This window comes from Fistularia commersonii, chromosome 27 (genome assembly GCF_037954325.1).
Source record: "Fistularia commersonii isolate RoL2024-O1a breed Wild chromosome 27, RoL_Fcom_v1.0, whole genome shotgun sequence".
NCBI lineage: Eukaryota > Metazoa > Chordata > Actinopteri > Syngnathiformes > Fistulariidae > Fistularia > Fistularia commersonii.
In genome coordinates this window covers 1,470,990-1,495,513 of record NC_141310.1, presented here as the reverse complement: position 1 = coordinate 1,495,513, position 24,524 = coordinate 1,470,990, and the positions used below count along the sequence as shown (strand labels likewise).

General features: G+C 44.4%; 1 protein-coding gene across 9 annotated transcripts in view; it reads right to left on the bottom strand.

Annotated features, from left to right (window-relative positions):
- Window positions 1-24,524, bottom strand: part of sox6 (SRY-box transcription factor 6) — a 128,212-nt gene that overhangs the window by 99,892 nt on the left and 3,796 nt on the right. For all 9 annotated transcript variants that reach the window (XM_086174481.1, XM_086174474.1, XM_086174473.1 and 6 more), the window contains exon 2: window positions 8,496-8,575. The gene's annotated coding sequence lies outside the window, so the exon portion shown is untranslated. The remainder of the gene's footprint in view (window positions 1-8,495; window positions 8,576-24,524) is intronic.

Genomic DNA, 24,524 nt, shown 5'->3' with positions numbered 1-24,524 from the left:
ATATGACTACGAACCCATCTCTTTTTATGAACTGACATCATTAATTATACCTCTTTCCATCCAGGGAGAGGATTTGCATACAACATTGGTTTGCAGTGAGAGTCTGATGATATGTTTGCATCAAATAAACTGCGCCCACCGATCTCCATACAGTGTTTTTCCACCGCTGCGTACAGATATATACATATACATCTAGCGCCGTGACCGCAGATCCCGCCGCGGCTCTAGTTTGTTCAGAGCAGCTAGTGGTGGTCCAGCTGCAGCACACGTGTGGTGACGGTGCTGCGGCTTTCGAGGAGCCCGTCCCCGGGGAGGGGGGACTCGGGCCCGGGATGCGCAGTGCCAGTGAGGCAGGAGGATGTGGTCATGATGTCACTGCCTGAAGGGGTCGTTCAGAAGCCCTACCCACAAAATATTGGAGACACGGCTAAAAATGACTCACAAGAGATTTCCAGTCTCGTTAGCTACCCGTCTGTATAACGTGCATTAATATTGTGTCAAGAACGGCGGAACACCCATTGGGACTTCAGACGGAACGACGCTTGAGAAAGGAATAAGTGGGATAAGTTTAACATCTCGGAGCTAAAGACGCTTAACCGCCATTTGCCTGAACATTATTTGCATACGACGACAAAAGGGCAGGAAGCACGGTAATGCTTATGAATTGGTAGAACCGGATGAGGGGGTGGGGGGTAAAAAAGCTCACTCGTCTTCCCACTTCTTTTCAAATGTGCAGCAGTTTATCTATTTATCTATTTATATATATATATATATATATATTTGTATTGGTGTTGACATGCTATGCTAATAAACCAAAGTAAACGAAACTAAATCGTGTACCTCTGCCATCCTGTCTGTGAATTTTCTCAACTTTTGAAGGGAAGTTACAAAGTTCAAGAAACTCGTTGCTTTTGGGAGGAGAAAAAAAGAGAAAAGAAGAAGAAGAAGAAGAAAAAGAAAAAGACTCATGTCTTTTCAACCCCATGCACATCACCGTGAATACCCTCGTAGCAAATGCCATCTCGGCCCCTAACACTAGGCGTTTTTTTTTTTTTTTTATTTTGTTTTTTTTCCAAAATGGGTGTAATTTGGCATTTTCACTCCTCGCTGTCTTGGCTTATGAGACAAAGCCTCTGAGAGAATGGAAAAAAAATAAGCTGAGCCCAAGGACACTGTGCCTTTCAGTCTGGCCAGCACTTATGGAGGCAGTGGATCCACAAGGCCCAGAGGGCTCAGTTGAGACTTTTCTCACAATAAGGTGTCTGGGGAGGCAGGAGTAGCATAACCGGGGGCCCTGCTGCTCAGCTTTTTCTCCACTCAGCTGGGCCCGGCACACATAATACCATCACCACGCCACGGCAAACCAAGCCGGTGACAACGTGAGAAAACACTCGTCAAACAGCGCAGAGCACATCAAGGGTGTCTCCTCACTTCTCCCCGAGTGCAAAAAGCACACAAAATCCACGGGAGACGCACACAAACTGAAACAATAACTAACCGTTTTCTCCGAGTGGAAAGTTTAGTGCATATGCACTGTGGATTTTTGCAGGAATTTGATAGACGAGCCATCGAAAGGACGAAACGGAGCTTCTCTCCTGGTGTTATCTAAAATTGGGTTTTGTGTTTGTTGTGTTCAGAGTCCTCCAACAGAGCTGTAAAACCACTGGAAAGCAGGACAGAGATTAAGTAGATCTGGTCGTGTACAGTTTCTATCTATATCTCTGGTTTCCTTCCATATCCCTTGTTCTTTCTCTCTCTCTTTCTCTCTCTCTCTGTGAGCTTGTGTTTCCTCAGCTGTGCCTGCTGTCTGCAGGCCCATTGTGGTCAGGAACGACTGAACTTACCGTATGGAAGCAAAGCTGCGGTTTGGAGAGTAAATGACCAAACACAGGAAAACATGACTGAGCCACATTGTATTTGCTCTTCTCTGAACACACACACACACACATACGGACACACACACACACACACACACACTCAAACCAAGAATGGCCTTGAATTAAAGCTAGATCACAATTCAAGAGAAGCAAGGATAGACATCACTGAGTTGGCCCGGACCGGTTTGTGCAGTACGGCAGACCTTTCGAAGAATGAGCCTCTGCCAAGAGCTGCCTCTGCCTAACCAAGTCTCCCACCATCTGCAACAAATGTGTTCTATTAAAGCAGTACCATATGGACAACAAGCTAGCTATTAACACGGCTTCAGCACATCCCCTTAACCTAGCCCAGATTTCAAACTTCCAGTCAAATTGACTGCTTATTTAATGCATCGCCAGCAGCCATGTGGGTCTTGGCATGAGACGGCACTCTCGGTCTTTAGTCATTAACAGGCTCACATAGCGCGCGGTTCACAGTGAGACACAAAATAAGCTCTTCAGATCTGACTGCATCCCAGCTTCGGTACATCCAATAAACAAAAAAAAAAAAAGGAGAAACTACCACTGTCCAAAAAGAGAAAAAAGTAGTTCTGAAGACAAGTGAAGCAGGGTTCACAGTGCAGAATGGAAACTCTGTTATAAGGCAGATCTACCCACAGAGTGGGTGCAGCGGCAGTCTAACCGGCAGCCTGTGTCTCAGTCCTTCCACAGCGATGGAGAGTGCATTTGCTCCCTCCGCGTGGGTCCAAAATGACAGTGATTAACCCTGCAGGGTGTGACCGGGAGGGGACTCTAACTTTAATCCCTATGGCCTGGGCGGCCATCTTGATGCCCCCCCCCACCCCCCTTGTCTGAGTCATGGGGGACCCACCCATTTTCACAAAGCCGGGCTCTCTTCTCCTCCGCCGTGACGTCACGAAAACGCACTCGCAATAATACGCGCACGCCAAATCAATTACAGCTCCGCGGTTTGAACTGTCATGTCGAGATTATATTGTTTGTTTATTCCTTCTCCTCCTGTCTCAGCTTCTTAGATTCCCTCTTACTAATCAGAAACAGAAACACTTTTATTTTAACCTCCGGAGCTTTTATGGATTCTGCACACGAGTTCCTTGATATAAAGAAGCGTGGGCTTCCCACTTGACCTGCAACATGACGTAAAGATTGGAAGGCCAGTATTTAACACACAAAGTCTATACTGGAAGGCCTCCGCGGTCAAAGCCACTGAAATTTGGACATTGTAGTGAAGTCTTATACACTGAGGCTCAATTGAGAAATGAAATATATTCCTACATCTGTGTATTCAGGAATGTTCTATAAAGAGGACAGAGTATTTTAAGGTCATGTAGTGGAATAGGCATTTTAGAATGTGTTACAGTTTCTCTCCATTAAAATTAAAATATCTTTAATATGTGAAACCCCGAACATAGTTTATGGGCCACAATACCGCTATGCAAATTGAAATAGAAAGAAAAACTCCAAAGACTGTCAGGTGACGGTCTAATCAAACACAGGCTCTCGGCGGAGCGCGAAAGGGTACCATCGGTTTGAGTGGAATTAGATCGGGGGAAGGGGGAGGAAGCGTGTCCCCGGACGACGTCGCACAATCTCAACAGCCAGCCTCCGAATTGGGATGCATTTAATCCATACTGGATTACACTGAGAGTGAGAGATTCTGAGCGTATGTTGGTTCCCGCGAATGAGGCCTTGCTCAAATGTTACAGAACCATCTAAAGTCGCCGGTCCCCGACTCCCGGTACCGGCGCGTCGATCATTTCGTACCGCTCCGAAAAAAAAATCTTTCTTGATACAAATGATAGTTTTGTCATTAGACCTTCCACATCTTGTTCGGAAAAACGACTGTTTCCATCTACGCCTTACTGACGCTTACTGCCTGACATAAAGTGTAATCGTAATCGGATTAAATTCTGTGACCTGACAAAAGCCTATATTACTTAAACCCCTGCGCAGAAAGATTTTTTGTGCATAAAACTGGTCCCTGGCACAAAAAAGGTTGGGGGCCACTGATCTAAGTGAATCTTCAAACGTCTAACTCAAAGAAATCCAGTCCGAACGATGTATTACAGACTCGAGTGGAGAATAAATCGCCAGCCTTTTGTGTTTTAAGTGGGTCTAGCGTGTGTCAGGTGATTGTAAACCTATCATTTAGAGCGTGAGCAGATAAACCCCGTCACCTTTGCTAATGGTGGGTTTGTTCCACTGACCCCGTGTCCCCTAACACACGGACGTACGGCGCACACCTTGTGCACACCTTGGTCGCACACAATACGAAAAACACACACACGTGCAACGGAGCTTCAGTCAGAGCTGCCAGATGAGTAGTGAATTAATTTGTGTGAGCCACTCCAACATTAGGAAGGTGTGTTGAAAGGTGTCTGCTCATGTTTCAAATTAAACGCGCTGCTGGTCAGCATTAGCACCTCACCACCCGTCGGCAACTGACACTTAGGAGGGTTGGGGGTGGGTGGGGGTGGGGGAGAAGGAGGGGAGCCCATCCACCGTTCACACTGGAATAATTAGAACATGTCAGGAAGAATTAATTTCCTCATTTTTCAAAAGGATACACAGAAATTACCATGTTATTATATGACAGGGTCCCTGGGAGGATTGGATTAAATTTGATTTCTTGCACAGCCCACACAACAAATTAAAGTCATAAATAAGATAGAAAGAAGCGGGGCACAGAGCATATGTTTATGGCAATGAGTGAAGCCAAGGGACCAGAAACAACTATCTTCATTTCATTTTATTTAAATCAGGCTGACACCGTGTGTCTAAATGACAGCGGTTCCTAATGGGTCGAGATTAGAGGCTCCTTGATATTAATGCAGAGATTTAGCAATTTCTTCGAAAAAGCGAAAAGATGTACCACGTATACGCCATTGCGTGAGCCTATCCTACACGGAACGCCAGGTCAAATCAATCAATCTAGTTCTTATAACCATTATACTAATTGAATCTACAGTAATGGGCATCATATTGACTTGTAAATGACATATATGCGTGTGCGACGGCATTGGAGGATGCCTACTTCAAATATGGGGCGCGTTGGAATTTCCATTGTTCCAAGTCGCATAGAAACATCTGGGAAAATATGCACAAAAAATAAATAACACAAATAATGAATACGCGGTGTGCCGAAGCAGACATCCGTTTTGCGGAGCAAGGCAGCGGAGCATTTAAGACTACGAGATGTGATATTGAGCCATACTGTGGAGATACGTTCAGAAAAGAAACCGTTCACTCGTGTTTAAAAAAAAGAATGCCAAAGCTTGGTCTTACAATCTAATAAAGGGTTGGCAGGGAAGAGTTTTTCCACACGTTCAAAATGGTCCGTCATTAGAAACAAGCACTCCCACGGGCACCACAAACTTTAAATAATTTGCAAATCAATTAACTGGCTACTCTCAATGCAACAGGGACTGAACACTCCCGGGGTCGCGGTGCATTATCAGTCGCGGGAAGATTCATGGTGTTTTGGGAGAAAAGTTCATGGTTGAAGTCATTAATTCATTTTACTGGACTTTTAGTTATGCATTACTTTCCACAGCTGGGGTAGCAAGAAGATTAATGCCATGTTCTTTGGTCGTGTTTACTGCCGTTTATAGCTTTTAAGTGATGCCGTTCCGCAGTACAAGGCAGCGGGAGCATACCTTGAGATATAACAGCACAGCTAAATCTATTGTTGATTTATTTCAATGGAGTCCTTTAAACAGAAGAATTATAACCGGAATAATCGAATATTTTGCAAACTATACAACGTTGTCCACAAGTATTCAGGAAATATAAAAAGAACCTTAAACAGTGCCAAGCTAAGCTTGGGAAAACATCATCATTCAATGAAAACAAGGTTCTCTATTGTGGGAATGAGAGAACATGCTGATACTGAAATTCATGTTTTGGAGACTAATACATTACAAGAGTCTTTTTTTATTATTATTATTTCCAGTCATTGAAATACAATAAATGAATAAATAGTTAAATAAAAAGATTCACTTCTCCAATTTGCAATGGAATCTCCTGTGGTAAATGAGATATATTCATTATTTTATTTTTATAAGTAAACTTGACAGCAGTGTTCTTTGCAGCTGCTGCCAACCATAATCTCAGTAATGAAATAACAGTGACAACAAAGACAACAACAACAATAATCGTACTTACACTATTACTGATACTTAAACTAATGCTACCGCTACTACTACAACTACAACTCTTCCTGTAACTCCTACTATTGCTACTGCTGCTAATAAAAATAATCATTCATTCATTCATTATCGTGTAGTAATCATCCTGCGGTCGGGGTCGGGGGCTGAAGCCTCTCCCAGCTGTCTTGGGCGAGAGGCGAGGCTCATCCTGGACTTGTGGGCAGTCAATCACAGGGCCACATATAGAGACATACGACCCATTCACACATCTGGCCAATGTGGAGGATCCAATTAAGCTGCTACATGTTTTTGGACTGTGTCAGGAGCCCGGAGAACCCAAAAGGAAATCCACTCCGCAGAGTAAGGTCACTTGTCACAATCCCACCGGGAACCTTCTTGCTGTGAGGTGGATGCAAGACACCACCCCTACTAATAATAGCAATAATAACAACAACAATCCATTCAATCATTCATTCATTTGTTTGTTTGTTCCTTCATTCATTCATCCTTATATTCACTATTTATGAGCTTATCCTGCAGTCAAGGTAACAGCTCGAATCTGCCCCATTATCAATATTTATGATAGATAGATAGATAGATAGATAGATAGATAGATAGATAGATAGATAGATAGATAGATAGATAGATAGATAGATAGATAGATAGATAGATAGATAGATAGATAGATAGATAGATAGATAGATACATACATACATACATACATACATACATACATACATATATACATCAAAATGCAAGTCTGTCACTCATGAGAAAGCATCAAGTAGTAACATTTACACTGACTGTGAAATTTAACGTGTCCTTTTTTTTGACAAATTGAATTGTTCTCTGCAGTGTTGTGCAACAAATTCACTTTTAACATCTCCATTGGAGTGGACCAGCACCCCTGATTGAATTTTTCAGAACCATGCTCACCCGCAGTTGGGCTGCGAAGACAAATCCCTAGCGACGCATGCTATATCACATATGATGGGCAGTACTTTTAATAAATACTGGCGGGTGCAAAATAACATTACAGGGAGTTAACACCGTATCCATTAAAAATCGCCCTCCCGTTTTGAATGACAGTTACATGCGACTCTGGATATTGTGAGTTAATTCTAATTATCAGCCATGTACATCAGTCTGTGTACGTTTCACGTCGTCACAGCTGGCACCTCGGAGGCTGCACATCCGGGAGCCAATTTTTAAATAAGCGTTTTATCTATATTTCCACATTATTATTATGTTTCATGTTTCTTTGTCGTAGAATCTTTCAAATGAAAAGTAACCACAGCAGATCCCGGACCAAATCACCTTCAGCAGCAACAGCAAGCTGCTCCACAATGTTTGATGAGATGAATCGAAATGAAATGAAATAGAATAAATGCAATAAGGTAAATCATTAAAAATATAAACAAATATCACTTTGTCATCACTGCATGCTTAATATCAAGCATTTAACTTGTGCAACGCTTTGTTAAAACCTGTTTTAAAGAGATGCACTTTGATATATAATCAATCAGTCTGGCCTGATCTTGCTCAATTTTAAATATCCAAGTAATAGCTATCGTTGTATTTTCCGACCTCTTCTTATTGGAATATTTTATTTTTCTAAATCTCAGAGATATATGTTGTAAGCAGAGTATAAAGTGTTGCATGAGTGCATGGATGAAATAACAGAAAGTCATTATTCAAAAATAAAAAGTCACCTGAATACAAACACAAAGTTTTTTTAATTATCCTGATATTTACCCTTCATTATAACTGCTTCTCTAATGGTTAATGACACACAAGATTCACCATATTTTGCTCTTAACTCTCTTATGCACGGATGGCTAAGGGATCAAATCAATGAGGCTAAATAAGTGAAGGTTTGTAGTCGACGCAGATTCATTATATAAAAAAGAGGGCCATAAACCGCCTACATAAACCTATAGGGTTTTAAGAGTTGAAATAATGTCGTCAGTCTCCCATTTATTTGTTCCAACTATGCCAACGTGCAATGAGCCTTTATTTTTTTATTCAATTCGTTACCTTTCTGCGCATTCAGAAATGACATTTCATTAAAGGTTGCCTTTCTGCATGTCTGTCTGTGTGTTTGTGATTGAGTGTATGTGTGCGTGCGTGCGTGTGTGTGTGTGTGTGTGTGTGTGTGTGTGTGTGTGTGTGTGTGTGGTTTCAAAGCACCATCCAAGGACAAACAGGGTTAAAAAGCTGATTTGACCTTAAAAACACTGCCATTTTCCAACAAGCAAGAGGATTATATAATAAACAATGTGGCGAAATCCTGCTATTTCGGCGAGCCTGCTTGCATCCAAATGTCTAACCGTGCATACAATGTGTGCCCATCCACTTGTTCACTTCATTTAATGCAGGTGTTCGGTGTGGGTGAAGGACAGCAGGGGGCCAAAGGGGTTTGGGGGGGGTGAGACGGCAAACTGATACTTACAAAACTGAAAGACTCAATCCCCCTCAATCCCCAGTTTCCAGCGTTCACTGGAAGGTCGATTTTGAATTCATGTAGATCACCTGAAATGTAATCAGAAAAAAAAAAATGTTTATACGCACATCTGAGAATTGATATATATTTCATTTTTTTTGAAATCCCACCGGGTTAGTGCTCAATTTAAAATCAACACAGATAACTGTTTGTACCCGTGTTAGAACAAACACTGAGAGAACAAGAGATGGGCTGAGGTGACTGTTGGCTTTGGGGTCAGAGTCTCTCCGGCTGAGTTGAAACAGCTTTGTTAGAGAGAGAGAGAGAGAGAGCGAGAGAGAGATCTCCACTCCTCGCAGCTGTCACCAATGGGAATCCGTCCTAGACAATGTTTAAAATCTATGTCTTTGCTACCTCATTAATCTGTCGTCCGGTCGGCAGATTCCACTAATAAACAGCTTTCACATAAAGTGGTCGCTTTATTTAATTTTGCTTTCTCTCTTCAAGCACTGCTAATGATTTATTTAGAGGCCATGCTCTACTAGTTTTAGCTTGTCTGCTGAAGTGCCGGGCTTTGTTGGCGGATACGCAAATAACAGCAATAACTTATATGCATATAGAGAAGGATAGATAGATAGATATCCAACAAGAAAAAACAATTTAAGTGAAAGCTGATCACAATGCCACAAGCTCATCTGGTTTAATTTTCTCACATCATCTTGCTTTTTTTTTTTGCCACGATAAACCTAGATCTCATTACCAGCTGATTTATACAATTAGGGAGCATAAGCACTGCCAATTAAACAAGGCCAAGGGTTTTTTTTTTTTTTTTGAGGTCACGCTCAACTGATCTGTCGCTAATTTGCACCACAGCACCTCAGTCTCCCATCGCCCCGGCCAATAAAACATCAGCAACAAGACCAGATAAATGCACCGACCGGCTCGGCATTGTTGTCGAAAGCACAGCAGCAAGTCTGCGGTGTGGGCGGCTGGAGGACTCACAGAATGAGCTAGATATAACCGCGAGTTATAGACAGGTCTGAATGTGCTTCGCCTTGGGCCTTGAGGTGACAATGGGGAAGACGGGGACCCAGGTGACCCCGGCTGAATGGAAACCGTCACATGAATAGCAACTCTGCCTCTTGAATGGCACTAAACACACTCAATTTCACTGTTTTGAACTATTATTCAGCTGCAACCACCTTCCCCTGTATTTGCACACAATGTACACACGATTAGCTTTTATTAGCTATTCAGCCTATCGAACAATCACTGTGCGCTCTTATAAATAAGTAAATAAATTAATTAATTTAAAAAAAAAAAAAAAACAAGGCATGGACAGTAATTCAACACTACAGCTTTCTAAGACATCTGACTATACGACTAATTCCTGCTTTGCCGAAATAAATGAGAGCTGTTATAATTACAGAGGGTAGATATTACCCAACCTTTGAATTCATAATTTGATGGTAATTGAGAACAATAGGATAGATAATAAATGGTTAAATGTATTCCTCGATCGTTGCTTATTTAAATTAATTATTTATCTGAGGGAAAACAACAAAAGAATTTATAATTGCAATAACGAGTGAACCCGAATGATATTATAATGAAGCGAACGCAGCAATCCCGGTGGTATAATAAGAGTGTGTGTCAACCAGCCCCTATTGTAGCTGCATGTAGAAGCTCTTTTCCTGCTGTGAATTAGACCTACAGGCTGGAAACATAAAGCAATGCTAATTAGAGGATCAGGGGATATCGTAAACACATTTCCAGTCGGGGCCTCAAATTGAACTGCGACTACTTCCACTGCGTTTTTATAAAACCAACTGCCAAAATACTTAACCAATATCTTTTATTTTGTTACTACTCGCCGTAAGAGAGACCGGAACGGCTGGGTAATGAGGAACAGAGGTGACACGTTCGGCGTAAACAGGATCGGCTCATTAGGTCACGTGTAGAACCATTATTTTGTCATCCATTGAAAGGAAAAGGACAAAGATATTTGAATCAGCGAGCGCGACATCGGCGGAGGGAGGGCGCGCAGCGACCTGTGGCATTTCTGGCAAAGCGTGGCCTTTCCACAAGCTTACGCAAGTCTTTATCAGACAAATTTGCACATACGCGTACCGCGCGCACACACACACACGCAGAAGAAATAAATGAGGATGCACAAACACACATGTACATACTCAAATCAGATAAGCGGAGCAGGGGTTACTGCCTCAAAGCAAAAAGGTCTCTGGTTGGATTCCGACAAGAGGCCTTCCTGTGTGGAGTCTCCAAGATCTTGCAGTGTCCGTGTGGACTTTCCCCGGGTTCCGCCCACGCTACAGAAACATGCAGGAAGATTCATTGGAAAATCCCAAGTTGTCCAGACATGAGAATGAGAGGATGAATGGTTGTATTGCCCTATACTACGAGTGAACCCTGACCCTGATCCCGCTCATGACCCCGAATGCTAGGTAAGTTGTGAAGATCACAAATGAATGAATGAATGAACGAATGAGCAAATGAATGAATGAAAGAAACAGAGTAAAACACTAGAGCTTTGCCTCTACACCACTCTCAAGAGGATATATAGATCAACACGACACTTGGAAAACAGCTTGGTGACACTGGTCTGGATAAGGCATACAGTACCACGAATAAAATCACATTTCATATGCGAGTATAACTTCAGGATCAAATCTCTTCTTCCAGTCGTTCCAAACTTGAAACCCCGACCGTGTGTGCGTGTGCAATTTGAACTGCGCTCGATCTCCCCTGATAGTAAAACAAAGTCCATTCTTCAGCGGTCATGGAACAACGCAACTCTGTCGGGATTGTTTACAGATTCACGTCTACACATTTGTCCCGATACATGTTATTATTCTATGCGGGCCATTTTTTATTGTAAATATGTCAGAGTGTATTGTACACGTACTGCATGTAAATGTACACAGTGGATTTGCACAGAGCAAGCCAAAAACTTGTACTTCAAATCCCTTGTGGAATTCACCCAAATCGACAGCGTTCCAGTCCTCTATTTTGAATCCTCGCTCTTCCCCCCGTGTCCGAACGGGCCGCGGTACGAATTCTGCCGACTTAGTTATTTGGACAATAGAGGTAATCTATGCCATCAGCAGGCTGCTCCCTACCTGGATGCTGAGTGGTTATCTTTGCGGAGGCAGAAGCCACACGTTCGCGACTGGGAGTTTGGAAAGCAATGAGGTGCAACTATAACAGTGGCCTCAGTGGAAATAGGGAAATGGGATGAAGAGGGGTGGGGTAGCGTGGAGGGCAAATGGGTGAGGTGCAGAAAAATTTCTCGCGCAGATGTGACTGTCCGTCAAATAACAAGCCATCGGGGGTTCGGATAACGGCGAGCGAGCATTCTTTGAAGAATTAATGAAAAGTCCCCTTGTTTTTGCGAAAGGTTCTCCGACAGAGCCACTGCGGCCTTGAGTTATTTGGTGCCGGTCGCACGTAAACAGCTGTCTCATGCCCCTGCACACCGTTAACTGTCACGGCCTTAATAACCCCCCGCCCTCCCTCCGTTTTACCCCCTTTTCATCTTAGCCGTGTGTCTGTCTCACGCCGCCTTCCTCCCAGCCGAACGATCCTGTCCTCACGGTGAACCGCGGCGGACCAGACGCTCCGCGAATGTCTCACACCGACACGTCAGGACGGCACCGCCGGAGCGAGACGACCCACGGCTAAAACGTCTTTGTTCGAAACAGGCGATCGCCATTTTTTCGCCCGTCGGCGTCGAAACCGAAAGCGCCGACGTCTGCCAATCCAGGTCGGGGGGGGGGGGGGGGGGGGGGCGTTCTTCCCCGGAGTTTGTTACAAGCTAATTCAGATATGTGTTGCTCTGGTGTGCCCGGGCCCTGACGGATGCAAAAGATGCCATTTTCTCCGCGTCAAATAACAAGTATAAAAGTCTATTCACCCGGCGTCGGGGCTGGAGCTGGAGTAAAGGGAAAGAAACGACCAGCAAATAGAATGTTTTCCTCCATTGTGGACCTCATTCAGTCCCCGGCGCTCCTAAGAGGCCGGCGTGCAACATATCAATTCTCTTTGATTCCCCCTCACAGATTCTCCACCGCAAACGCTGCGAGGGGCAGGCGACGCGGGGTCGGCTTGGCTTTTCGTGCGTTGATGAGACCTCTTTTTCTTCCAAGATATACATGAGCCCCCCCTCCCCACCCACCCCCGTTTTTTCGTCATTCATCTCTTTAGTATTTCGATGTGTGTGTATGTTGTCTGGGAGGAGGGGGGGGGTATAACAAGTCTGCCTCTCGCCCAGGTAATGTGTTTATTTTCCTCGACCCATCCTCTAGTTTACTGTGCAGTGGTGTTTCTCCCCTCTTATCACCTAGCCCTCGTGGGGGCACTTTAGCCCCTCAAATCCTGTTCACCACATACTGGTTTTAGAATCTGTGAAATGAGTGCTAGAGAAGCGTGGCCACAATGTCTGCCTGTGTTCCTACCGGACTCAAATGGGTTTGGTGCCTTTTTTTTTTTTTTTGTCCAGGGAGATGCATAAATGGAAGTTTTTAACACCTCAAAAGAGGTTGGGCCTTTGTGAAGACATACTAGAGAAGCCCGCCAGTCTCCTGAGGAGGCAGACAAACTGAGTGCTGCAGGACAAAGAGCCGGAGGAGTAGAATCAGCGGGGGCATCACTCTGCTTCAGGCAACAAGCAGACTTACACGTACACCCACATACGGCGGCTGCACTCACGTACTGAGAACACAAATGAACACTCACACAAAGGTTCGAACGGCGCGTTCCGACTATCTTAACAATCCAGAGAAGCGGCGGCGCCGAACATATCAAAGTCGCATTATCTTTCCAATTTGCCGGATAAACCAGCCGAAAAAAGTTGACTCCCCGAAACGCAACCCGGGGTCTGAAAATCAAACAGCCCTGCGGCGGTCGGGGGGGGTGAAACAACACAACCGATCTGAATATGAGCGGCCGTATTTTGTCGTTTAAAATACAACGTACAGCTTCTAAATAGATCCGTATGTGATTGTACAAACACGATCAATGGAGACGCCAAATACAACAAGCGCAACAAACGGCGCCATTTCCTACTTATTGATTTCAGCTCCACTGTTCGAAAATAATCTCTCCTCATTTCCATCTCAATTTTCCTTATTGAAATTCTTTTTTTTTTCTATTTTCTTCTCTTTTTTCCCAGAGTAAAGCCCAACAGCTGGCATTTACAATCAGTCTTTATCCTGTTTAGATGTCTACAATAAGCATTTAGATGCAAATATCGCCGCCTTGTACAAAGGAATTGCGACTTCTATCAGACGCAATATAATCAACCTGCAATTGTCTCCTGGCTCCAAGTGGTTTCCAGTGGCAGGGCCTGTGAGCTACGAGCGAGCGTCTGTATTCAAATAATCCCCCCAATTTCAGGCACATTTTACTGTGGATATTTTCCAACAGCACCGCACTGAAAATCAATCACATGCTGAATTAAACCAGAAAGGAAACAACTGATCCATAAATGATCAGGTTACAACAAAGCATCGGTGTCCGCACATTATTCAGCGTTTCCCCTTTTTCTTTTCCTTTTTTTTCTTTCGACGAGAGGAAGCGGCGAAAAAGTATTTGATGGAAGCCACAGTTTTCCACCGATGACTTTTATTGCCGTCGGTGGATTGCAAAAGCAGGCGTACATTGACAAATAATCATTTTATCTGCTACATCAGCAGAACGCAGTCGGACAACGTCAAGCGAGGAGATGTGGAAAAACCTCTGAGGGCCCGCTCGCGTTCCAAGTCGGAAAACCGCTGCTCTCGGTCTTCCATTCAGTAACGCGGCGCTCGCTCCAAAGTGCCGCGGCCTTTCGCTGCGTGTATCTAAGCGTCCTGCTGGAATATTAACGTGAAAAAACACATACGTATATTCATATTCGCCGACGAGGATCGTTTTCCCCAAACGAACAAACGAGAGAAATGACAGGAAGCTGCTTAGTGACAGGCGAAAACAAAGCGAAGATTGAAATCTTGAGCGTGATTCAAGGGGGTCAAACTAATTAAATAAGTAAAAGCCACTGTAGTGAATGTGGCCCGGGTGTAAATCTGGCAGTGATGGGGGGCATATGCTTTGCTCTGGCTCCGCTGGCCCCTGTACAGCCATTTTAACAATTAACATTATAACCTCTTTTCTTTTTTTTTTTTTTCCTTTTCTTTTTATTTACAGTTACAGAGGTCATTTGTCTTCTTTTTTTTTTTGAAACCCACAATTAATGGCGGCATTTGCAAATGCAAATGAGTCCATTTAGGGGGAGGTGAAATGATCAGTTTGAGAATATTTCTGCCCTCTTAATCTTCTAAAGAGGGAAATGATTTAAAAGGAGGACACAAATCTCCACTGACATGGCAGCGACTGTGGAGCACTTCCCTCTCTCTCTCTCTCTCTCTCTCTTTCTCTCTTTCTCTCTCTTTCTCTCTCTCTCCATTCTCCTTCTCTCATCTCAATCATGCCCCAACCCCGCCCTGCCCCCTATCCTCTTTTCTCTCCCTAATTTACCTCTCCCCCCTTGTTGCCCTCTAGGGGTGGAAGGACCAGCAGTGAGGGACCAGGAACTGGGAGAGCTCGGCCTGTCCCCCTCAGAGAAAACAAATGTAGTGTTTGGGCCACTGATCGCTGGTCTAATTGAGTTTAACACTCCTTTTCTGGATTAAAAAAAGAGCCTTTGAAATGAAAGGTCAAATTACCTCTACAGTCAGGCAATAAATAAGTCAAACAAGGTAAGGGGTCCCTGCCAGCATATGTTACTGGGAAATTTAATTAGCGGAAAAACAGAAGGAGCTCTCTTGGACGTGCAGCCATCCCATACTGTATTGGGCAAAAACAATAAAAAGAGTAACAAATTGGAGAAACGACGGTTTAGAAAAAAAAAAAAAAGGCGAAAGGGCTGAAGGCACGTAAATCGTTCGAAACGTGACTTGTTTCACGGTTAAAAGCGCACGGGAGAGACCGGTTCAGTTTATGAACATCAAATGACCGTATAAAAGAGGTAAAATCCTACCCTCAGTACCGTAATATTATCCCAATTTCCCCGCGGCAGACAAACTTCATGGGAAAAAATAAGCCACGTTTATGCATTTTACTCGGTAAAGCATAGCCCCCCCCTTACGTAACGTATCCTATAGGCCCATTGTCCATTGATAGTGGCACCACGAGAGGAAACGGGCATAAAGCGAGGCTTTGGTCTGGAATGGAAGCACAGACGGTGGTCGCGTAGCAAGCAGAACAAGGGAAAGAGACTCGCAACAGTGTTCTGCACCTAACAAGCCACAATGCGGCCTTTGTGGTGTAATGTGCTCCCGCGCAGCAGATCACAGAAAAAAGAATCCAAATTTGACTGCCTCCAATGTCCAGCAATAACATGTGACCTCACAACCTGTGCGGTACACGTCCCGGGTTTTTGGGGGTGCGTGTTTTTTTTTTTTTTTTTTTTTTTGCTTTCGGCGTACAATGCAGGGGTAAGAAAAACATTACGGTGCGGCTGCATTCCCGGGAGCGCGGGGAAAGAAAGCGGCCGCACATAAAGACCACGTGTATTTCAATTAGGGAAGAGGCGAAACGGGCTCGAAAGCGCATTCGGACATCGAGTGACGCTTTTTCATACAAGCTGACCCGACGTCGGCGTCATGAGGCCGACGTTGACTCCACTTAGAGGGAGGACAGGTGGGTCACGTGAGGGATCGACACATGCTTCTCGTTATTCTACGAGGAAAAACTAAGATCAGCTCGAGCGAGAGAAGGGGGGGGGGGGGGGGCTCCGTGGCTAACAGCTAACCGCTAACAGGTTTTCATGTGTATTTTACCTTACCGAGTGCACGTCTCAAAGCAGCTTCAAATGTTGCACGAATTGAAAAAAGGAAATGAGTTAAAGGGCCCGACCGAGCCTGGGAACAAACGATCTACGTCATGAAATAAAATGAACTTCCAAGGATTCCCAAATTGAATAATGTTAAAATCCAACTGCGAGGGCTTCAAAGATTTGGGTTGGAAAATGTGCTAAAGTGCGTGACTTTCATCAAGTGGGGAAAAAGAGAATAAAAATCCTTTACCTTTCACAGTTTAAACGGTGGTTATTTTTACAGGCCGACCGTGGACACTGTGCGCTTGAACATGTGTGTGTGCGTACGTGCGTGTGTGTGTGTGTGTGTGTATCTTCATGCGTGCATAACCGCTCTCTCCACAACAGCCCCCTTCACGAGGATCGGGGCAGGCTGAAGCCGAACAGAAAATGTCGAAATTGGAAAAAATATTACCCTTCTTCTGTTGAATAGCCAGGAGATAAGCACCCTTTAGCAACGAAGCCAGTGAAGTTTAAGCTTATTATGAACACCTCTCAGAGCGCAGGAGCATGTAGTGTAGAAATCAAAGAGAGTAATAGGTAGGTAAGCCAGTGTCATTTTAAAGAGGAAGTCAGTTGTGAAATTGTCAAATCGCAAAGGTCTTCCAACAATACCCTGCCCTCAGGACACTCCCATAAATTATTTCTAATGGCGGTGACGATTGCACAGCTGAAAAAGTTCCAAGTTTGTCGGGTGAAAAGAAAAGGAAAAAAAAAAAACCCTCTTCTGGTTTCAATCTATCCGATTGTAAATAGAGCTAATGATAATACGACCACTTATCTCTTCAGCTAAAGAGAACACACACCGCAGCGTGCGACTCTTGACATGTGGCTCGAGTGGGCTCAGAGGAGATGCCCAACTGGTCTCTCATCTCTCAGGCAGGCTAAACATGTTGAAAAAAAATCATTCATTCATTACCTATACCATCTATTCTGCCGTAAGGGGGAAAGGCGGGGGGCCATTCCCGGCTTTCGTCGGGAAAGCCAAGGTCACCCTGAGGCACGCGAAAATTCACCCTCTCATCCACACGTCAAATAGTAACATGCAACCATTCATTTTCATTCACAGATCATATGGACACAAGCAACCATTCACACTCATTCTGTACAGTTTCCAAAGAACCTTGTTTTTGAACTGTGGGAGGAAACCTGAAAGGTAACCCAGACCCAGAGACTCCACACAGAAAAGGCCTCCAGTCGTAATTGAACCGGGGACCTTCCTACCATTAAATGGGAGCGCTAACCACCGAGCCACCATCCAGCCCGCAAAAAAAAAGAATTAAATCATAATTTCAAAATTGAAACCTGCAATGACCTTTGTGATTTAAAGAACAACTCTGAATTCATTCCCGAATCAAACACGCTCAAGAGACGACAATAACAAATCCACCTGCTGCCATTATCCCGGGGCTCGCCCGCTTAGTTCCACTGTAGATATGATAATGCGCCAACTCACGTCTCCGTAGCGTTCGCTGTTACACACACACAAACACACACACACACACACACACACACAGGCTAATACATACAGCACTGTGCTTTCTCCTCTGAATATTCATCTGTGTTCCCACATCATCTGCAAGTCTCCTAATCACAGTCACTTCCCCTTTAATAACAGAGCTCTAATTAGGTCCTGATAAACCATTCTTCCCTCCTCTCGGAGAGCCTCTGTGTCACTCACACATCAAACCATGAAATAGTACATTAAGGGTCTGTCAAGCTCAAACGATAGCTCATCCGGTAACACTAACGCTGACACTGTATCGCTCCTTCTTGCATTAATTGGCATTATCTAGCGCACCGGTAACACGTGACACCGGGCCGTGTCAAAAAAGCGTGGCCCTTGAGGCGCGGCGGTCAAGAAGGCCGGCGGTGTCAGGTAATTGTTTACCCCCCGAATGGAGCTTGTGTAAAGTCGCAGGCTCCAAATAATGGGTATAAAAAAAAAGGCCCTTCCTTGCTCGTTTTCCTTCTCTTCTAATTCAGTCCATTGTTGGCTTCCAGAGAAGCCTCATGTTCATCTCGGAGAACCGTCGTCGAGGATGGTGATCACGGGCCGCAAGTTGATAATGATGATCATTTAATTAGAAGCCTTTCTTTGGCCTGGCCGCAACCCAAACTCCTCCACCCTGCAGATGGTAACCAATAAATTTAGCTTTTTCTGAGGATGAGGATGAACATTGTAGCTCCCCGCTCTATACCCGCCCTAACCGAAAACATAAAGCTTTTTTTTTTTTTTCCTTGCTAACCCCAAAACCACAAACACAGCCCTGCTGCACGTCCATGTGTGCATGCATCTGCCGGCGCGGGCCAAGCCGAAGCACGTCTCTGCACAGATCCTTTTCAATTGGTAGCACACTTTGGGGGAAAAACTCGGTTTGCTAAATAACAGTCTTTGTTTCATTCATTGCCTTCAAAAAAAATAAATAAATAAAACTCAAAATAAGCTACGCGGCCGCTATATTTTTCGACGGGGTTTGTTTGTGCGACTGCGTCAGCAGGAATGCGTACACATTAAAGTTTAGGATTATTCTGATCAACGAACACAAAGTATTTTCTCGACGGTAAACAATAATAAGGGGATTTAAATATCATATCATTTTTTTTTTCAATGCTCATTACAAAAAAAAAGCTCATATTTAAGTGCATATGACAGTTTAAGTTTCAAATTTGCAATTGGCAGTTTTTCAAGGCGAGATTGCAATTTTACGGTGATAGTTAAGACCATGAATCAAACGCTCAGTCAGAGATGAGGAGAGACTGAGGTCACTGAAAGCGAATTCTTGTTAAGAGTCAGAAGACAACATTAAATTGCGAATAGTTTTTTGAGGTTATTTTGATGCGATTCAAAAAACTGCTCTCAGACATGGAGTCGGTCTGCTGGTCCATTCTCCCGCTTTTCGGGGAGTCAATTTCAGCATCAGCCAATCAAGAGATGAGCTTAATGAATCACTTTATGTGCTGCAATTTGAACTTCGTGTTGTTTTAAGATACTTTTTTATGTCAATTAAATGGATGCACAAAATTCAGCGGACAGCAACGCTCGCAGAATTTTGTCCAACTATGTCTATGTGCATGTTTTCTTGTGTGTGTGTGTGTGTGTGTGTGTGTGTGTGTGCGTGTGTGTGTGTGAGGGAGACAGAAAGAGTGTGTGCGCACTCGTCTGAGAGTGTGCACGTGTGTGTGTGTGGGTGGGTGGGTGTGTGTGTTTGCGGGCTGGTGGCGTGTGCCAGAGTAACTATCCCCTCAGAATATCAAAGAGGCTCATGGGAAATTTACTGCAAAGGCCAAACCACAAGCTTTCTCTATCATTTCAGTAGATTTCTCTTTTTTCGTCCCATTCAAGAAAGTGATTATAGTGGAGGTTCTTTCTTAGCTTTATTCTTACGAGTCAGGCTTTTCGGATGATTTCGCTACCGCTACACTTCTCTTAGCATCGTGAGGCTACAGCAATCAGAAATTTAATACACGGTGTTATGCCATCGGCCCTTTAAGGACATTTATGTCTATAACATTGTTGTAACATTGATTTCCAAATGTATTATCGACATGCGTTATCGAGGGATGGCAGGTCATATATTTCTTTCATGCTGCATATATTCTGTCCACTAAGCACAATAAGTTATTAAAATTCAAAATGTGTGACTCCTATCCATCCATAAAGGCCCCTGTTTTTGACATTACAGAGGAATTAGTCTGGACCATTTAGACACAAGCTGAATGCTAACAGTATTATTTACGAAGAGTCTTTAGTCATAGAAAAGTCTCAGAAAACCTTCTCATAGCCCATCCTTTCACTGACGCCGCCTCGCCGCCGCCCTCCTCTTACTCAAAGAGCAAGAGAGAGAGAGAGAGGATAACAGATAGACAGCGAGCAAGGGGAGAGAAAGAGACTAAGAGAGGGCTTGTGGTCTCAACTGCTGCAGCCATTTTCTCATAATGCACATTAAGTGCGAAACGTTTTGACACACTGAAGTCGGTGTTAAAAGGAATTATTGAGAAAGGAAACAAAAGACATGGGCAAGAATGGGCGTTATGGTTAACTTCGTAAGAACTTTGGCCGCAAGACCCTTTTCATCCACTCCGCCGGCCCTCCCTCTTTGTCACTCCGATTTATTTTTGCCCCCCCGTCCCATTAGCATTTTCCACAGGAAAAAGAAACTGTCAGTAAGATGATTTCATGCCCAGCGCATTGTTTTTCTTCCCTCCGAAAAAGTTCCTCGCCTGTTTAAGATGCCACCGGAGCTCCTCCATGATGGACCACATTGTTTGCTTTGTTTCTGTCCGAGAGGACCGACGCACGTGCGCGCGCTATCTGGAAAATGTTCAATCGAAGCGAAGACAAAGCTTTTGTCATTAGTCATTTTGTCATTAATCTTAAAAAACTAAAAAATAAATGGCAGGAATATAAAACTTCCAGCTGAACAAGAATCCACATCTATACATTATATTAATATGTGAGGACCTTCACTTGTGTGAACATGAAACAGAATATTGTCCAACAGTATCTCATCAGTACTGCAACATACAATATTCAAAGCTCATTTCTCAGAGCAACGTGCACCACCTACACACACACACACACACGTGCGCGCGGGTGTGCGCGCCAGTGCAGGCAAACAATCTGCACGCCGAGCTACCATATCTGATCTGAAAACAGCCACATGCCAGCAAATCGTCTCCAAGCATCCTTATGATTGTAATGGGGAGTGAAGAGGCCAGATTGCCGAGCATATTTTACATGTCGTGTTAGATCAACACAGCAGATACCAGGCGACAGCCACCAACTGGGTCGTGCCTCATTGTTCACACACACACACACACACACACACACAAGCAAACACAAGCGCACACACACACAAGGTGTTTAAGGATGCGCAAAAATATTCCAGACGGTTTTTGAGTATAAACTGCGGATAGCCGGATCGATTATATTCAAATTCCATAAATAATAGAATATTAGAAATGCAACATGAGAGGAATGGCAACACTAGTAACCTTATGGCATTTGGAAAACCCCCAATCTGCAAATGTTTTATGAAATATAGTAACACATCGGCTCTTTCCCCTCACATCTATCACATGAGGGACATTTATGTCACATTCTTTTACGTCAAAACGGGTAAAGAGCTGCTTGTATTGATTTGTGGGCCGAAGGAGTCGAGCGCTCGGTCCTCTGACGTGGCGGCGGCCGGCCAACCGGAAGCCCTGATTTCAAACACAATGAGCGGGATCACAAGCAGAGGGGCAGGTGGGTGGGGATGGGGGGGGGTCACCACGACGATGACGTGAGAGCGCCACGGCGTAGAGCTAACATCGCACTAATCTCTTTTCCCTTGTTCCCTCCCAAGACACGATGCCTCTGGTGTTCAGAGCTCGCCCGATCCCCTCGGAGCCCACAGATCCTTCTTTCGGCATAATCCCAAGCGTTCTGCTTGCAATAAGGTCATTAGATATCATTACAGATGTGTGTGCGTGTGTGCGTGTGTGTGTGTGTGTGTGTGTGTGTGTGTGTGTGTGTGTGTGTGTGTGTGTGTTTGCATTTCTCACAGGTACCATTCATGTTTTGGAAATACAAAACTGCTCACACGCTCACACTACGGATGCTCCCTCCCATTTGTGGCCTTAAAATGAGATCTGGTCACTTCAAAATATATTCAGGTTCGTTATGAGACTTTAAAATAATAGAAAATATTAACGTCACAGCCTCTGCTGCCACGGTAACATGACTGATGTGAACATTCACGGGAACTCCACGAAAATCCATCAGGTTCTTTTTAATTACTGCCCGGCTTCGCCGCGCCCGCCCTTTGATATGGAAATAAAGGCAACACAGTTGCGCAGACACTGTACGAATTCTGAGAAAAAAAAAAAAACAATGAGCTAAAATAATTCCCCTCCACCTGATTACCGTCCCGGACCGGTGTCAGAGGCGCTTCTCCACCGCGGCCCTCCAATTAATTCTACATATTAATGTATGATTTCAAAAAAAAAAATAAATCAACAGAGGCTACTTACCATAGCCTCGACTGATGCATTTTGAAGTCAAAGTTAATTACGCCCAACTACGCTACCGACTAAAAGAAAATGTCCAATTATTTTGAGAAAAACACATTCGGCGGGAGAGTGAATGATACAGATCAAAATGTGCCACTTAAGTTACTTGTGCAATTACAGCGTCCCTGTGAAGATACAAATATTTACATTTTTTCTTTTTTTTTTCCTCTTTTTTTTTCATCTGTAACCCTTTAATGTTGGCACTGTTCACTTACGGCTGCCCAGCAGGGAGGGAGCGCAGGGGGGGGGTCATGGAGCCCTAACAGGGAGTAATAACATGACCCCTGCATCTGTTTGCATCCAGTCGAGCATAGGAACGCGTACTGCGGAAATTAGGAAAAATATATATAACACGCACAAGTTAAATTGTATTAAAAATGCAAAATAGCTCGTAGAGTCGACTTTTGGACGGTGACGCACGCGACACACTCCTCAGTGGCGTCACACACACCGAGCAAGGTGAGTCTACAGAGGTGAGACCCCCCGCCGTCTGCTCGAGGTAACAGTTTATCCCCCGCCCACCGTACGTGTGAGATGTGGCGGTCCAGAGAAAAGCTCCGTACCGATACAAATTCCCTTTTATCCAAACCGGAGGCCGTCGAAAAAAAAAAAAAAAACACCCCCGTCTCTCACCGAGCGTAAGCATACATCGCACACCGCGACGTCCAGTGATTTATCAGCGGCCCCGTGACGGAATCACCACAGTAATGACATCTGAAAGTGACTAACTTGTCAGAAAAACTTCTGCTTAGAAGAGACAAATGACATATTCTCATCAGTTGGGGATGATTGTTGAAATATTCCGCCACACATTAGGTAACACTTACAAAGACAGATGTCACAACATGTGCTGCCACATTTATTATCTCCAGCGGTCCCCCGCCCCCTCCCCCTCCTCTAACTTTACCAGGCCTGCTGTTGTTTATCTCCTCTCATCTTGTTTACCATCGGGTTTCAGACGCTCCCTTCCAACAACACAAAGACAAGGAGACACACACCCAGGCATGAGCACATGCAAATGCAGTCATACACACACACACACACACACACACACACACACATTTTTTTTTCCAACTCAGAGGCATTCACAGAGAAATAAGTGGAGGGTGTCATCAGAAAAGCAACATTTGCAAGAGACACAGGGATGCTGTCTGGATTTCAACTCAACATTTGATAATCAACTGCTATATTACATAATGACAATGATAATAATATAGATAATTAAGGTTAATCAATAACATCAGGGTGTGATCAACACAGACCGCGGTGAGCGTCACTTCACGGTTAGTCATTATCAAAAATGCCGCCCCCCTCCCTCCGCCAGCCGCTGTGAAATCAGCCTATCGCGAGTTGTGACCCGGCTATAACATCATCAGAAGAGATTATTCGGCAGGCTGATATTCTGGGTTGCAACTGCGAGGGCGAGGAGGAACTTACAGAGAGAAGCGGCTACATTTGCATCACGGCGCACAAGGGTTTGGGGTTTGTGCACGAGGGGAGTGTGACGGGCCCGCACGCTCAGGGCTGGTGGGGATGATTGACTTTGCCTCGCTGTTTGAGCTGAATCATAGTTATATTCGAATTCCCAGACGTTGAACACCTTCCGCCGTCGACTGGAAGGGCCCGATTCACCTCCGGGTGTCGAAAAAAGGACCAAAAAGCACTTGTGTGGCACAGGATTGGGGAAAAAAACACGACCAGGTGTCACACCCCCCGCATTTTCCACGTGTCCCTGATCCAATTCTCTCCTCTCTGCCCACCGGTTTGCCCGGAGTCCACTTAAATGCCGCGAGTTTCAATAAACCCTACCTGCAGACGAGGCCGCGTGAGAAACCTTCCATTTATGTCAACAAATTCAACACCGCGATGCAATGAAAAACGGATAGAACGGAGGAAAAAAATAATAATGCGAGGTGCAGAGGGGCCCGGTGTTGCAACACGGGAGACATTGGACTTGGCCAGAGTGCAGGATCTGTTTAGACAAGAGATCCAGGTGGCTTCTAACATCACGCTTAAATGAAATCCCTCAAATCTTTGGACTTATTGGCACATCAGGGTCAATGAATCGCATGTCAGGGTCAATCATATGCTGGAAAATGTTACCCTCC